Raw genomic sequence first — 14,559 nt, forward strand, 5'->3', positions numbered from 1 at the left:
ACACACACATACCTGCAATACAGCTTTATTTTCAACATCGTCTTGGTAAGTAGAAGCACATCTGATTAACATCAGAGTCTCCTCTACAAATCAAGCATCAAGCCCACCCTCACAGCTCTACATCTGCAGTTTGTTTGAAAACTTAAGCCTTAATTATAGACTGTTCCCACTAAATGCTGTATTAACATTATGGAACAAGGTGCTAAGATGTATACAGGGGATAAAAAAAAAAAGCTAGTGATTTTATCATAAACACAGGAAGAAAAATCATGGCAGAGTGTTCCCAACAAGCCTGTTCTGCTTTTTCCCTCCAAACTAGATACATGGATGCTTGTATGAATTAATGTTATAAATTTCCACATCTTGAAAAATTCTCAGCTTAGCCTTTGAACATTAAAATTTGCTATATTTACTATATAGACATAAGTCTATCTACATATACACATATGTATGTGTGTATACACATTCTTTGCCATAACTAGGACATCTGAGAGTTGTCAGATAAAATACACGATAACTTTATATTTTAATTTTGATAAACTATGATTCCTTTTAAAGTACATGTATATGTATATTCCATGCAATATTTGGTCTAATATTTTTATACTAAAAAACTGTTTGTGTTTATCTGAGATTCAAATTTAGCTAGGAATCCTGTATTTTTATTTGCTAAATCTGGCAACTCTGGGTGGGAGAGTGATTGCATATTTAGAGATTCTACAATCTGGCTAAATAACCTCTCAAATCTACCCCTGGGTAGCATTTCATTTAAACTCAGCATATAGCGAACTGAGATATCTGAATTCTCCACATCCTTCTAAACCAAGTTTAAGAAAGAAAATCCACTAATACTGATGCCAAGAAATCACCAGGAGTCCCTAACCTCTCCAAATTCCAGAGCCTGAATTCTTGCCAAGTCTATATGGTAGAATTCTGTACAAATTATCAAGCTCTGTTGTGTCTTACAGTTTTATTTTTATGCATTTATACTTAACAGAGGAGCCAGGAATGTTTGACTTTACAAGCTCAAAATTTTTTTTCAGAGTACTTAATGCACACTAGAGAACCTATTCTAATGTGCCCTTCTTCTTTTATAGAAGAACAGTTGAGAGAATATGTCTAGCATTTGTCATCATTGGTTTCTTACTTGATGTTAGGATAACTACTTTCTTCAGATTTTCTTCTTAATAATATACTTTCATTTTCCTCAATCCATTTTTTATGGATCTTCTATGTCCCATAGGCTGCTTAAAATCACCATGCCATAAAATGAATTATTTTTCTCACCTTTGTTCCCCAACACTTCCCCTTTCTCTGCATTCCCCAGTCATCCATCCAGAAATCTTAATAAGGAAACACAGATTTATTCTCAGTGCATCCTCTTCAACTACTCCCTCTTTGACTCCCATACCTTATCAGTCAAATCTTTTTAGTTTCACTTCTTAAATACATGTGTTAGTGGTCCATATTCTCTGCTTGACATCCCTACTGTCTCTGTCTTAGCCCAGGCTCTCCTGGGCTGTCTCTAGACCACGGTTTCTCAAATTTCAGTGTGCTCATGAATCACCTGCACATTTTGTTAAAATTCAGGGTCTGAGGATGGTGCCCAAGAATTCCCATTTCCAATAGAACCATGGGAATACAGATACTGCTGGTCCAAGAAGCACACTTTGAATAGCAAAGCTCTAGGTTATTTTTATAGACTGCCAGCAAGTCTTCCTTCCATTCCAACAATCACCACATTACTGTCACTATTCTGGGTAAAATTTTCCTATGACCCCTTCTGCTACTGAATTACCAAGACACAGACCACCCAGGCTACCAATCATAACTTCCTGTGTAGCCCCTCTCCATCCTCCAGACTCATGCTCTAAACTCTAATCCCCACACCACTCTTTTCTGTTTCTGAAACTCTCCTTTCCTGTTTCCAGGCCCTTTGCCTAAAATGTCTGTAGTTATCTTTGCCTGAGTGGCTCCTTCTTCCTGGTGAAGTTCAAATGTCACACTTTCTCTGTGAAACCATCATGCCCTCAGCACCAACCCCTGGCACCTGATATAATTACATGCACCAAGGAGCACCTTGGTGTGTCAGTTAACCTTGAGCTCAGGTCATGGTCTCCCAGTTTGTGGATTTGAGACCTATGTCAGGCTCTGTGCTGACAGCTCAGAGCCTGGAGCCTGCTTCGGATTCTGTGCCCCCCTCTCTCTCCCCCTCCCCTTCTCTCATTCTGTCTCTCTCTTTCTCAAAAATAAATAAACATCAAAAAATTATAAGTAATTACATGCACCTCTCATAAGTGGGTGTCTTCACACATCACTTTGGACATGACTGATGACAATAGACAGGATTTTTTGTGTACTAAGTACTATTGTCCATATTTTATGCGCTGTCCTCAAAACAATCCAGTAAGGCAAGTATATTTTACAGGCCATGAACAAAGCCACTAAAGGTAACTTTATTCAGTTTCACACAATTCATGCAGAGCCAAGTTTCAAGTCCAGTCTGACACAAGTGTCTTGTTATCTTGACCACTGCACTTCGCTGCCTCTGTGATTATATCTCACTTCAGTTATCAGGTTGAACCATATGAAGTTGCTGATATTTTACACTCTTTTACACCTACAAAACACCAGTCTCCTGTGATTCAACTTTTCCAATAAATTAAGAATTGTTCATAGGCAGATTTACATCTTTTTTCTTTTTTTTTTCTTTTTTCATAAAAACTCCCTAGATCTAGCACAGGTCTGGCATATACCTGACACTTAATTGGTCTTTGTTAAATGAAGCAAAGATACCAACAGCCTTATTTACTGAGGAATGAATGAATGCTGGGCACCATACCAGGTGTTCACATACATTCTCATGTTTAAACCTCGTTACAACAATTTACTGCAGATACTACTATTTTCATAATACAGACGCTAACTCTATGCCCATGGACACACAAGCAGTAATACAGCAAAGTAGTACCTAAAGTAAGCCTATCCTAAGAGACAAGTCTTCAGCCTTCAGAGTTGAGAATTTGAAGAGTATCTATTTTTTTTTAATTTTTTATAGTTTATTTATTTTTGAGACAGAGAGAGACAGAACATGAGTGGGGGAGGGGCAGAGAGAAAGGGAGACACAGAATCTGAAACAGGCTCCAGGCTCTGAGCCGCCAGCACAGAACCCAATGCGGGTCTCGAACCCACGAACTGTGAGATCATGACCTGAGCCCAAGTTGGAAGCTTAACCGACTAAGCCACCCAGGCACCCCTATTTTTCTTTTTTTTAAAGCTTATTTATTTATTTTGAGAGAAAGAGAGAGAGCGCAAGCAGGAAGGGGGCAGAGAGACAGGGAGAGAATCCCAAGCAGCCTCCACAGTGAGAGCAAGGAGCGTAATGTGGGGCTTGATCCCACAAAACATGAGAGCATGACCTGAGCTGAAATCAAGAGTTAGATGCTTAACCAACTGAGCCACCCAGGTGCCCCAGAATATCTATTTTTCTTACCAAGTCAAACCTGAGTTCTGGTTTTAAAAATCTCACATATTCTGGAACAAAGACATAGCTCGCTTTGTTGGCTCTCTTGTAATTACTTTTATTTTCAAAAACTTAAAACATACACAAAAACAGAGATAAGAGCATAATAATCTTTCATGGATCCATCAGCCAGCTTCAAAAATTATCAGCAGTATGCCATTCTTCATTTCATCTACTTTCCCATCCTCTGTTTATGACTGTTATAAAATAAGTTCCAAATATTATATCATTTCACATGTAAATCCACCAGTATGTATCTAACAGATATCTTAAAATAGCCACAAGAAAATTATCACACTTAACAAAATTAATATCCCTTGTATAATCTAATACCCAATCTATACACAATTTTCTTTGATCTCAAAAAAATGTCTTCTTACAGTGAGGTATTTGAATTAGGATCCTAACAATGTCTACTCCTTACACTTGGTTCTCCCTCACATTTTTTTTCTTATGCTGTTTATTTGTTGAAGAACTAGTTGCTATGCCTTGGGGCTTAATTAAATTCAGGTAGAACTATTTTTGGCAAAAATCCTCATGGGGGTGTCCTACATATGTTCTATGGCACCAATAGGAAGCACATAATATCTGGCAGTCCCAAATTTTGTGACATTAACATTCATCAGTGGGTTCAAGAATTGTCAGCCTAATCCATTAATTATTCTATGTTCCCATAAATTTATTAAAATAGTTTTATAAGCCATTGGCATCCTTTTTTAAGAACCAATATTTTAAGAGCTTTTAAAATGGTATTTTTCTAATTCTATCATTTCTTTTGCATTTTTAAATTGGAAGTCCTACTGATTATCAACCCCCTGTTGAGTTGCTCAGTAAATGGGTCAGGGTGTAAACACAAAAGTATTAAACATCACAATTTGCATTGGCTTGGAGGTAAAGTTCTCTATTCTTAGAACTTATTATCCATATCAAGACAAACAAAAAAGCCCTCCATTAAACTATAGTTGACATAGACCTCAAGTACCACCAGGGTTGAAGAACCACGTGGTTCTTCACAGAACATTCTGGCACCTATCCAATGAACATTTACCTTATTAAAACTAGGAGTTTGCTAAGGAAGTGAACATTTTTAGGCATCATGGATGAGGTATTTGATGACCTGCTGTTTGACCAAAGAACAAAGTTTGGAGACCTATCAAAAATAGAATCATAGTTAAGTGGTTATAATACTGTGGAGAGTAACTTAACTATTTCCCCCATTACATTAGCATAGCCTACTCTACAAATACAGCATTTTTCTTTATGGATCTACATGACAAACTGCTATGCTGGGAATTGTGTAAAAACTTATCATCTAAAACATTTGCACGGAGTATCAGATAACATCAGGGAGAAGAATGTAGCTAATGAAAGTACATTATTAGTTCCTATTTGCCTATTCATTGGCAAAGGAAATAGGCCCCCAAAAGAAACATAGAAGGAAAAATTTAAATGTTGAAAGCATTTGAGGAAATTAAAGCTCAGCATCTTGGTTCAGAGCCAGATATAGGTGTTAGAGGTCTCTACCATCCTCAGGATATTTCTAGTTAGTATCTACATAACTTGCTCTATTCTATTCACCTGTATTTAAAAGACTTCTTGATGAGTATAATTTTAAAGCCATGTGGTTTATCCATCCTTAGAAATAGCATGGGACATTAGGAAAAGCCTTGCCCTGAAATCCAACAGACATAGCTCCTAATTTCTGCACCCACACTAATTATCTGTTTTTGGACAAATCCTTTCATATAAACATGAAAGACTGAATTAGATGATGTTAGGTCACTCCCAGCTCAAACTGTCTATAACTCTTGTCAAGTTCTATACACAAAAAAAGTACACAATTGAAATTAGTCCAGTGAAATCATGCCCTGAGCAACACCCTAAGACCATACGTTCTCCTGGAACTAAACTATACTTAGATCTATTATGGTGAACACCATCCACACAGCCTCACTACCAGAAAAGTAACAGACAGTACCACTTATGGTCATCTCAGAAAAATGTACAGGCTTCAACCTACTGGCATTGAATAAGAAGAGAACAACGGAGTTTTAAAAGATCTGGTATAAGTCACAATATTTCAATATGTTGTTTCATAATTTCACATTTTTCCTTTAAGAGGCATGCAAAACATAACAAATAAAAATGTCTGAGTTTAGAAGATAATAAAGTTTTTCCCTTCTTTATCTTTCAATGCATGTCTGACTCACAATGGTTCTGTAGAAACATTTTCAATCCAAAAATGGCTTCTCAGGTAACTAGGTGTCAGACTTTGAAGAATCTGCACACAGCCTCCTCCATGAGGAAACATCCTCTCACAATCCCCAGGCCCAGTATTTACTCTAAGACCCCTGCCAGAGATGATCAGACCAAAAGTGCAACATAAACCAAAGGCAAGTAATTTAAGCTTAGGAATCAACCTATGAAAGAACCTGTTATTTAAGATAAAAATGGAAGAGGGCTTCTCAAGAAATAGCTTCTGGAAAACCCAAAAAACTTTTTTAAAACACTTTTTTAAGTGTATTTATTTATTTTGAGAGAGAGTGGAGGAGAGGCAGAAAAAGAGAGAGAGAGAGAGAGAGAGGGAGAGAGAGAGATAATCCCAAGAAGGCTCTACACTGTCACTGAGGACCTCAGTGCAGGGCTTGAACTCACAAACTGTGAGATTGTGACCTGAACCCAAGTCTCAGCTTAACTGAGACTTAACTGACTAAGCCACCCAGGCGCCCCCCAACTCAAATACTTTTAACAGTTATTTGGGAGAACTGAAATCATATTAGAGTTGGAACCATAAGACATGGCACAAGCTGGAAGTCTGAGGGACCAGAGACAATCAGTTAAGAAAACCAGTCAGTAGAAAAGGTGTAATAGAGGTAAGAGAAAGTCAAAGTTTCCATCAGAAGTGTTGATGTGGGAGAGAAGTCACCAACTATTCAACAGGGAAGTCAGATTTCTCACAATGTTCCCACTGAAATTTGGGGCCACATGAATCTTTGCTCTAGATATTCTTTTCCTTGAAATAATCTGAGTAAGTGATGGGTCTCTCTCCATTCAACTAATGATAAGCAACAGGTTTAGTTTAGGAACAATTCACAATCATACAAAAGAGAGTATCATAGCATAGTCACATACAGAAGCTTCCAGTGATTCCATATAGACAAGTACCTCACTTCTTAGGAGAAGAGAAGGGGTCCCCAAACTAAAGAGATTAAAGCTTCTTTGCTGGTGTCTATGGGAGACTCAGAAAACACAATGCTGTGTTCCCTTGAAAACCAAAGCAGATGAAGAAGGAAGCAATAACAATTGGATTCTCTTGACAGTAGAGGCCTTACCTGCCACCTTCTTAGGAGTGGTCAAAAACAATAGAAATTTCAAGGGAAATGTCAAAATGTAAGGCACACATGGAATTCCCCATCCCTAATCCAAAGAGAGGAGTTAGCCTACAGTGAGATCTGAGGGAGAAGACTGAACCAAAATAACGTGGTTTTTTTTTTTTAATTTACTTATGACCCTGCAATCCACCAGGCTATGGCTTTAGAAATGGAAATCCACTGTGAAGTTATTTCTCCTAAAACTCTGGTAAAATGCAACAGTGGACGAAGAGATGGTATCAGCTTATTCCTTAAAATATGTGATGGGAACACCTAAACATACCAGTAATCCCAGAGCTCCTTAATTAGATTTAAGCAACCAATCTGGATTCCACATTTCAAGTTTTTCTATTGTCTCATACTCTCCTTGGTGATTTTGGCTTTAAAAAAAAAAAACATATTTAAAGATCTCATGGTTAAAAGATGGGTGTAAGACAAACTCTTTCAACAGGTAATAACTAGACATTGTGGTGACCATTTCATAATGTATATAATTATCAAATCACTATGTTATACACCTGAAGCTAATACAATATTACATGTCAATTATTCTTTGATTAAAAAAAATACAAACTCTTACCTGGGAAATACTCCCAAAAGAGAAGAAATGAACAGTCTAATGACAGCAAAAGCACATTTTGGTTGTTTTAAAGGGAACCACCCATGATGACAGTGGGTTGGAATTATCCATCTTCACTCTCCAGGTCTCTCAGAATAATCATTAGAAAAAATATACCAGGTCGCATCTGCTTTGAGGTACCATTTTATAAATCAGAGGTAATCAGATTGTAAAGAGGTCTCAACAAAAGTTTCCTATTTAATCTCTATTGCTTGTTACCTCTGGTCCAGAGTTGAAAGTAATTCTTGGAGTGCACTTCCAGAGTGGACCCTGACCAGCAAATAATAGAAGAAGATTCAGTAGAATGACTACCCATGCCTCCCAGAACTGGTGACTGGAGTGTCAAGTAAATAGAAAACAAAACAATCCTATGCCTCCTGTTCCTTCATTTATTTTCAGCAAACACTTTCAAAATCTCCTTTCTAAGGAGTATGGCCTGCATGTTTTTTCTAAGTGTGGGCAGCAATTGACTGGCTCTATTAATGAGATTACGAATGAAAATGGGCTACATGTCACCTGCTTTGAGTTCTGGACTAAAAGAGAAACTCCAGCCTTCATGAATTGTCAGTCAGCAAAGCATTCAGGGGATACTTATCCTCATCCCTCCTTCTTGATTTTCTCTTCCAGTCAGGAATTTGGAATAGGTGTTCAATCCAGCAGGGAAGCCACAGTATTTACTAACTGTGATGGTAGCTACAATCCCTCGATTTGAGATATGCCTTCAACTAGGTGATGCCAACTTTCCTTCCAGATGGCTGTTAAGCACCCACAACCAACGACCGACACAGCTTATAGCAGCAGTTGGGAAGAGCTGTGAGCGATGTCACATCCCGAGGAGACAGCCAGAAAAATCACATTTTCAATACAGTTATTCTCAAGCACAAGAAGAGTTCTATTTTTATTAACAGGGCCATTTAAAATAGGCATGAAATTAATTTATTGCTACACTGGTTAAAAATATTTACTTTTTAAATTAGTTTTGCAGTTGGCATAAATCTGTTTTGCTGAAAGAGATCAGGATGGTGAGCAGACAATGAACAAGGGAAGACTACATATCTCCATCACAGCAAGTGTTTGGCAAGGTTATTGGTACTCCTGCCCAAGAAGCGAGCAGTTAGGCACAAAGCATGTGCTAAATCTCTAATTTCTGTGCTCTGGATGCAATAGGAAGGCTATGGAGACTCTTAGTTCCATGCAATGAAACTGAGATGGATATTTCCCTTGTCCCTTGCACAAGTTCTAACTGGAAATGAGCATTTCTACCACTAAATAACTGAAGAAGCATCACTTACTCATTTGTTTTGTGGCCATTTGTTTTGCTCTTTTAATTTCAATGGGCCATCAGTTTTTAACCGAGTTCTTTCTGAGTTGAGTTTGGGGAGGCCAGTTAAAGCAGGGTAAGCAGCATTCCTGAGGAATTTCTGTGTGCATCTCACTGGGAGAGCAGAGTGGACTTGGACTGCAGATAAGCAGATAAAGGATTTGCTGGTGAAGTTTGTCTCAATCTGTAAGAGGGATGGATTTCCAAGAGGGCAACCCCTCTCTCCAATCAGAATCACTCTGAGGTAGTTTTACCATGCCTGAAACTTTACCCTTTATCAGCCCTTATACTATATCCCAATGGTTTCCATGTGTTATTAGTTAGTTCAGAAAGTGCTTCTTAAAGTCTCATTTTTGTCCCTTTTGCTTCCTTCTTCCACCAACAATGAAAATGGTAACATGAATATGTAAATGTAATACTTTCATGAGTTTAGTTTTCTGGTCTCCAGCTACTATATACCCATTCCACTGTCCATTCTAGCACTTACCTAGGTGCATAGGTACCCAACTTCTCACTCTCAAAGAGATCCATGAATTCAGACCAATAATTGAATATAACCTACATAAAATAAGGCTGATTCTTGTCTTGAGATATAGTTTCTTCCACTTTTACATGTTGCTTTTCTTCTCCCAACTAAATATTGCTGCACACTAAGAAGGCAGCAAAACATTTCAAGGACCCAAAGTTTAGACCAGGAGCTGACAGTTTTCTTTGCAATGTGTGATTGAGAATTGGTTCCATTTTGACCTTCTGGGGCTTGACTAATCCTGTTTTAGATTCGGAAGTCAATGTTCTATCTTGCTTATAAAGTCAGAAGATTTAATTCAAATAAAAAGCAGAGATAGGTGTATGCTGGTTGGTTAGGATTCATAACTTGATTAAGTATCTACCGAAGCCATTTCTAAAACATGATGCTGGAACTGTGTTTATTTTCACTTTTAATAACATTCTTTCTGCATATACAGGTAATACATGTCATTTTTTAAAACTAGGAAATTCAGAAAAGTAAATAGAAAAACAGAAATCTTTCATATGCTCAGAGATAACTGAAGTTATATCTTTCCAGTCTTTTAAAATATGTTCACATACACATATATACATATTTTTATTTTTTAATGTTTATTTATTATTTTGAGAGAGACAGAGTATGAACAGGGGAGGGGCAGAGAGATAGGGAGAGAGAATCCTAAGCAGGCTCTGCACTGCCAGTAGAGAGCTGGACACAGGGCTCAAAGCCATATACCGTGAGATACTGACCTGAGTTGAAATCAAGAGCTGGACACTTAACCGACTGAGCCACCCAGGTGCCCCAATAAATACACTTTTAAACAAAATTGGGCTTATGCTTGACATATTTTTTTATATATCATGAGCACTCCCAATTATGTGAAATATCTTAATATTATTTCATTACCTTTATTTTAAAATTACTTTTAAAGTTTCTAGTTAACATTCTTCACGAGACGGGTGCCTGGGTGGTTCAGTCCATTGAGCATCTGACTTCTGTTCAGGAGTTCAAGCTCTGTGACCGGCTCTGTGCTGACAGCCCAGACCTGCTTCACTCCCTCTTTCTCTCTGTCCCTCTCCCAATTTCTCTGTCTTTCTCTCAAAAACAAATAAAAACATTAAAAAATTAAAAGAAAAAACATTCTTCAGAAGACTAAAATACTAGTTGTTAATGGATATCTGTAAAAAAATCACATTCAAGCAACTGATGGCTTAAAGGAAAGAAAAACTCATCATTTCACTGTACCCAGGGCTGAATTCAAAGTTAGGGAGGCAATGGAAAGTGTTTTCATTAATTCCTGTAAGGAAATTAACCAATCTTTAAAAACCATGAATGTATAGAGGTTCCCTTTTGTGGTTACATCCTTTTACCAAAATGCTTTTATTAATACTATTCATTTGCATAGCTCAATTCTACTGATTTTGAGGACCAATCTTTATCTGGGCAACTGTTTGAATATTTTCCTAGAAAGGCGCTTTCATCTCTTAGGAGGAAGCTAAAGAATAATGGTTAAGAAAATAATGTTGATCTTGAGAAAGTTATTTAAACTTTGTGCACTTCCAGTTCCTCATCTGTAAAATGGGGATAAAAATATTCTCTTCCTCATAAGGTGGTTGCAAGGATCAGTGGTCAATATATATCCAGCACTTAGAATGGTGCCTGGAACAGGATAGGTATTCAATAAATGCTGTAATTCTCATTTGGTCACTTAGTCACCTATTGTTTTGTCTTTTTGTTTCTTGGCAAATATTTTTGTTTTCTCCTTTTTTGTAGTTTTACTGTTTAGGCTCAACTCTTCTTTTATGTAAATACTTCCATTTTTCCTTGCCTGTGCTCTGCTCTACATTTTCTTTCTCCTTCTTCCTGGTGGGAACCCATGGACCTTTACAAAACCTGATTATGCCCTCTAATAGTCTAAGGCTTTGGATTGTCAGCCTGAAGTTAGAGTAGTCTAGCAGAAAAGTCAGCCTCAAAAGATTTGGTCTGTGGATCCATATCTGTTAACAGCCTCTCTATCCCATGTGACTCGACCCATTTTATAATCTTTGCTCATTTGTTTTCACCCTTGGGCTGAATGTCCTGGGGCTCAAAAAGCCTGTCTCTCAGGTGGCAGTTGAGCCAAAAATAAAATCTACTACTACATTCCCTGGTATGCTATTCTAATCACTGAAAACAGCCCAGAGGAGTGAGGAGAAATTGAGAGTCACACAGACTTCCCTCATCTCCGCGACTGAGTGTTATAAGCAGAGGTGAGGAAGCCCTACCACGTACCTAAGGGCAATTTCCCACACAGCTAGCTCAGCAGTTGTGAGTGGTTCTCCCTCACCAACCAAATCTCCTTGCTAGAATCATTTTTCTCTTTTAGAGCCTCAAAACACTAAAGCACAAGGAAGCATCGAGTTACAAGTATCAGAGCCCAGCTGAGTCCCTGTGTGCGCATCTGTGTATCCTACTGGGAGAGTATATAGGATTCCCGTAGTTATAATTGGTGCTGCTGCCCTTCGGCTTAGAATTGCATTACTTGAAAGCAGAGGGGTTGCTGTTGTACTTATGATCATTAATATTTCAATCCAGAGGGGACTGTTTCCTAAACCCTAGGAGAGGTAACAGAGGTTAGCATGGTGAAACACAGCCAAAATGCCATAACCTGCAGCCAGATGTGTTGTGAATAACAATATACAGAAGAAATAATATAAATGGATAAAAAGAACAAGCTTCTAGTGTTAAAAACCTTAGCAAATTGAGGTTTTGTTTAAGTACGTGGGAACTAAATGCCAAAGAAAAGCCCCCTGACCTAAGCAGCTTGCTAAAAGTGGCTGTACATAATTCAACAACTCCGCCAGGAAAGTTACACACAAAAGGTTGAGAGGAGCTGATCTAATAGATCAACTAATGGCCTGAAAGGAGATTATAGAACCAGACATCTCATCCCAGACTCCTCTCCCTCTCCTGCTTTCCTTGACATTCCCTCAGGGCCCTATTGCCTTGGAAAAGGAATTTAACTTAACACAGTGCAGAAAGGATAATAAATACTTGCCAACCACCTACCATTGGAGGGTGCAACAGAAATGATACAGGTCCAAAAACCTGGATGCTTCCAAGCTGAGAGCACCTCTGTGATCACACAGTGTACTCTCCCTTGCAGTATTTCACATCAAATACAGTCAAACAGATCAGATCAACTTGTTTCTAGAATTAGAGTGTGTTCTTTAAAGAGTCAGTGTTCAGCTTCTCTGGTTTTCAAATGTCAACAGTCTTTGAGGTACCTACAGCCAAGGAGGAAAGCAGGTCTGTGACTATCTTTGGTTTCATAAAATGAGAGGGCTGGGCCTGTGAAATCAAACCATACAGCTTGTAATCTTTTCATAATGATAAGCTTCTACACGTGCCATTACTTTTTTTTTCTTTTTTTATAAGACCTGACTCTACCTGTTTAAGTAGATGTTGAGGTTCAGAAATGAGTTATATTAACCTTTCAGGTAGATTCCTGTTTGTAGCTGAGGCATCTAAGTGAAAGGAAAACAAGCCTGTGTCTGTTTCCTTAATAAATAATACATGCCTAGATTAAAGATGGCAAATCTATGGCTCTCCCATTACCATTGTTCCCTCTGTGAAAGGCAAAAAGGGAATCATCAATCTGGCAATTTTTTTTCCATCAGCTGGGTAATGATTTCAGAAAACCAGTGCTTCCAGCAACTATTACAAATGGATCGGAGTGGCCAGGAGAGTTGAGAACTGGCCCAGTATGTCATAACCATTTCAAATTCGTGACATCATGTATTCTGTATTCACTGAAATATTTGCATTCCTATGGCAGAAGTCTATGTCTCTGGATAGCTACCTTAAAGGAAGATTATAATTAACAGACCTAAAGTGATAGGGCCTCCACTTAGCTCTGCTCAGGTCCAGAGACCCAGTCCAAGCTCTCTAGCTTCACTGTAAAGCTCATACACTGTGAACTTAACTGCTGACAGGTTTAGGGAACTCGGATAAGAGGCAGACATGAATATGCTCAGCATAAGGCAATGATAATGTCTTAAGAAATTAGAAAGAAAATAGGAACCAAGAGCATTTATATTTTTATTAAATTTTAGGATCCAAATAATAAGTCTGTCTGGTTGTGAATTTTAATAAAAGTGCCTAAGAAAAAGCATGACTTGCTAATCTAAAGGAAACTGTGAATACAGATCTGTTAAGCCACAAAAGAAGTGACAGGAGAAAGAAAAATGCATGTTTTTTAATCAAATGAAGATTTTTTAATGTATGTATTGATTTTCTAAAACTATTAGAATGGGATCAATATTCCATGGATTTTTTTTTTCTTTTTTCCTGTGGTTCATTATGCCTCCAATACAAAACAAACAAAAAAAACTAGCAAAACAGAGAGGGAACAAAAAGGATAGCAGGCATAGCTGAAACAATTAGAAGGAAAGCTAGAAACTGCAAGAAAACTAGGCAGTTCAGACAATCAATTCTAACTACAAAATAATTTGAGTTCTGCTGTAGGCTGGTGAAACTTAATACAAAAGTAACAAAAAAAAATGAAGAAGTTATTAAGTATCAGCAATAGTCACATAAAAGGAAGGGTTGTGTTCCCTGGTGATTTGGGCCCAGGACAAGTTTGGAGCCATCTTCCAAGCTTAGAAGGAGTGAACCTAGCTATAAAACAAAAAGGCCCCAAGAATAAAGAAAGAGACCAAACTAGAAGCACTGTCGATAAATATTCTGAATAATTACCGAGTTTTATTGGTTCCCCTGCCTCCCAGACATTAAAAAGATAAAAAGACAAAATCAAAAGCGTATTTCGCCCTTAACCCTTTGTTAACCTACTCTCTCAAATCTCAGCTGCTCTAACTCTTCAAGTCTGGGAGGATGTCCAGGTAGTTATTTGAGAAAAGCACTCTGGAAGAATTACCTATTATACTTCCATGACAAGCAAGGGCTCCTACAGACACATGTTCATTTCTGTCCTTAAAAAATATATAAAATTCTGCCTTGTGAAAGCTGATAATTAAAAAAACCACCCAAAACCTCAGTAATTATAAAAACTTTAAATGAAAGTATTGCTCAAATATAAATTACAAATGAAAATCTCTCCCAGATTTGATTAACAAAACAGCAATTTAGGGAAGACTGGAGAAAAATTTTAATAACAGGTCTCTGTGGGTATATAAAGTACATGTACCTTTCTTTTAATGGCAACACTTGCAGGGTGGT

At 37.8% G+C, this 14,559-nt stretch overlaps 1 protein-coding gene and 1 long non-coding RNA gene across 2 annotated transcripts in view; both read right to left on the bottom strand.

The window, feature by feature from the left end:
* Nucleotides 1-14,559, bottom strand: part of NXPH1 (neurexophilin 1) — a 293,276-nt gene that overhangs the window by 156,769 nt on the left and 121,948 nt on the right. The gene's annotated exons all lie outside the window — the stretch shown is intronic.
* LOC144232502 (uncharacterized) lies at nucleotides 3,648-12,470 on the bottom strand. The gene is made up of 4 exons (XR_013335418.1): nucleotides 12,391-12,470; nucleotides 7,178-7,274; nucleotides 4,572-4,673; nucleotides 3,648-3,720 (listed from the first exon to the last, which is right to left on the bottom strand). It is a non-coding gene; the product is annotated as an uncharacterized LOC144232502 (long non-coding RNA).

The sequence above is a fragment of the Crocuta crocuta genome, unplaced genomic scaffold (genome assembly GCF_008692635.1).
Source record: "Crocuta crocuta isolate KB4526 unplaced genomic scaffold, BGI_CrCroc_1.0 scaffold14, whole genome shotgun sequence".
Lineage (NCBI taxonomy): Eukaryota > Metazoa > Chordata > Mammalia > Carnivora > Hyaenidae > Crocuta > Crocuta crocuta.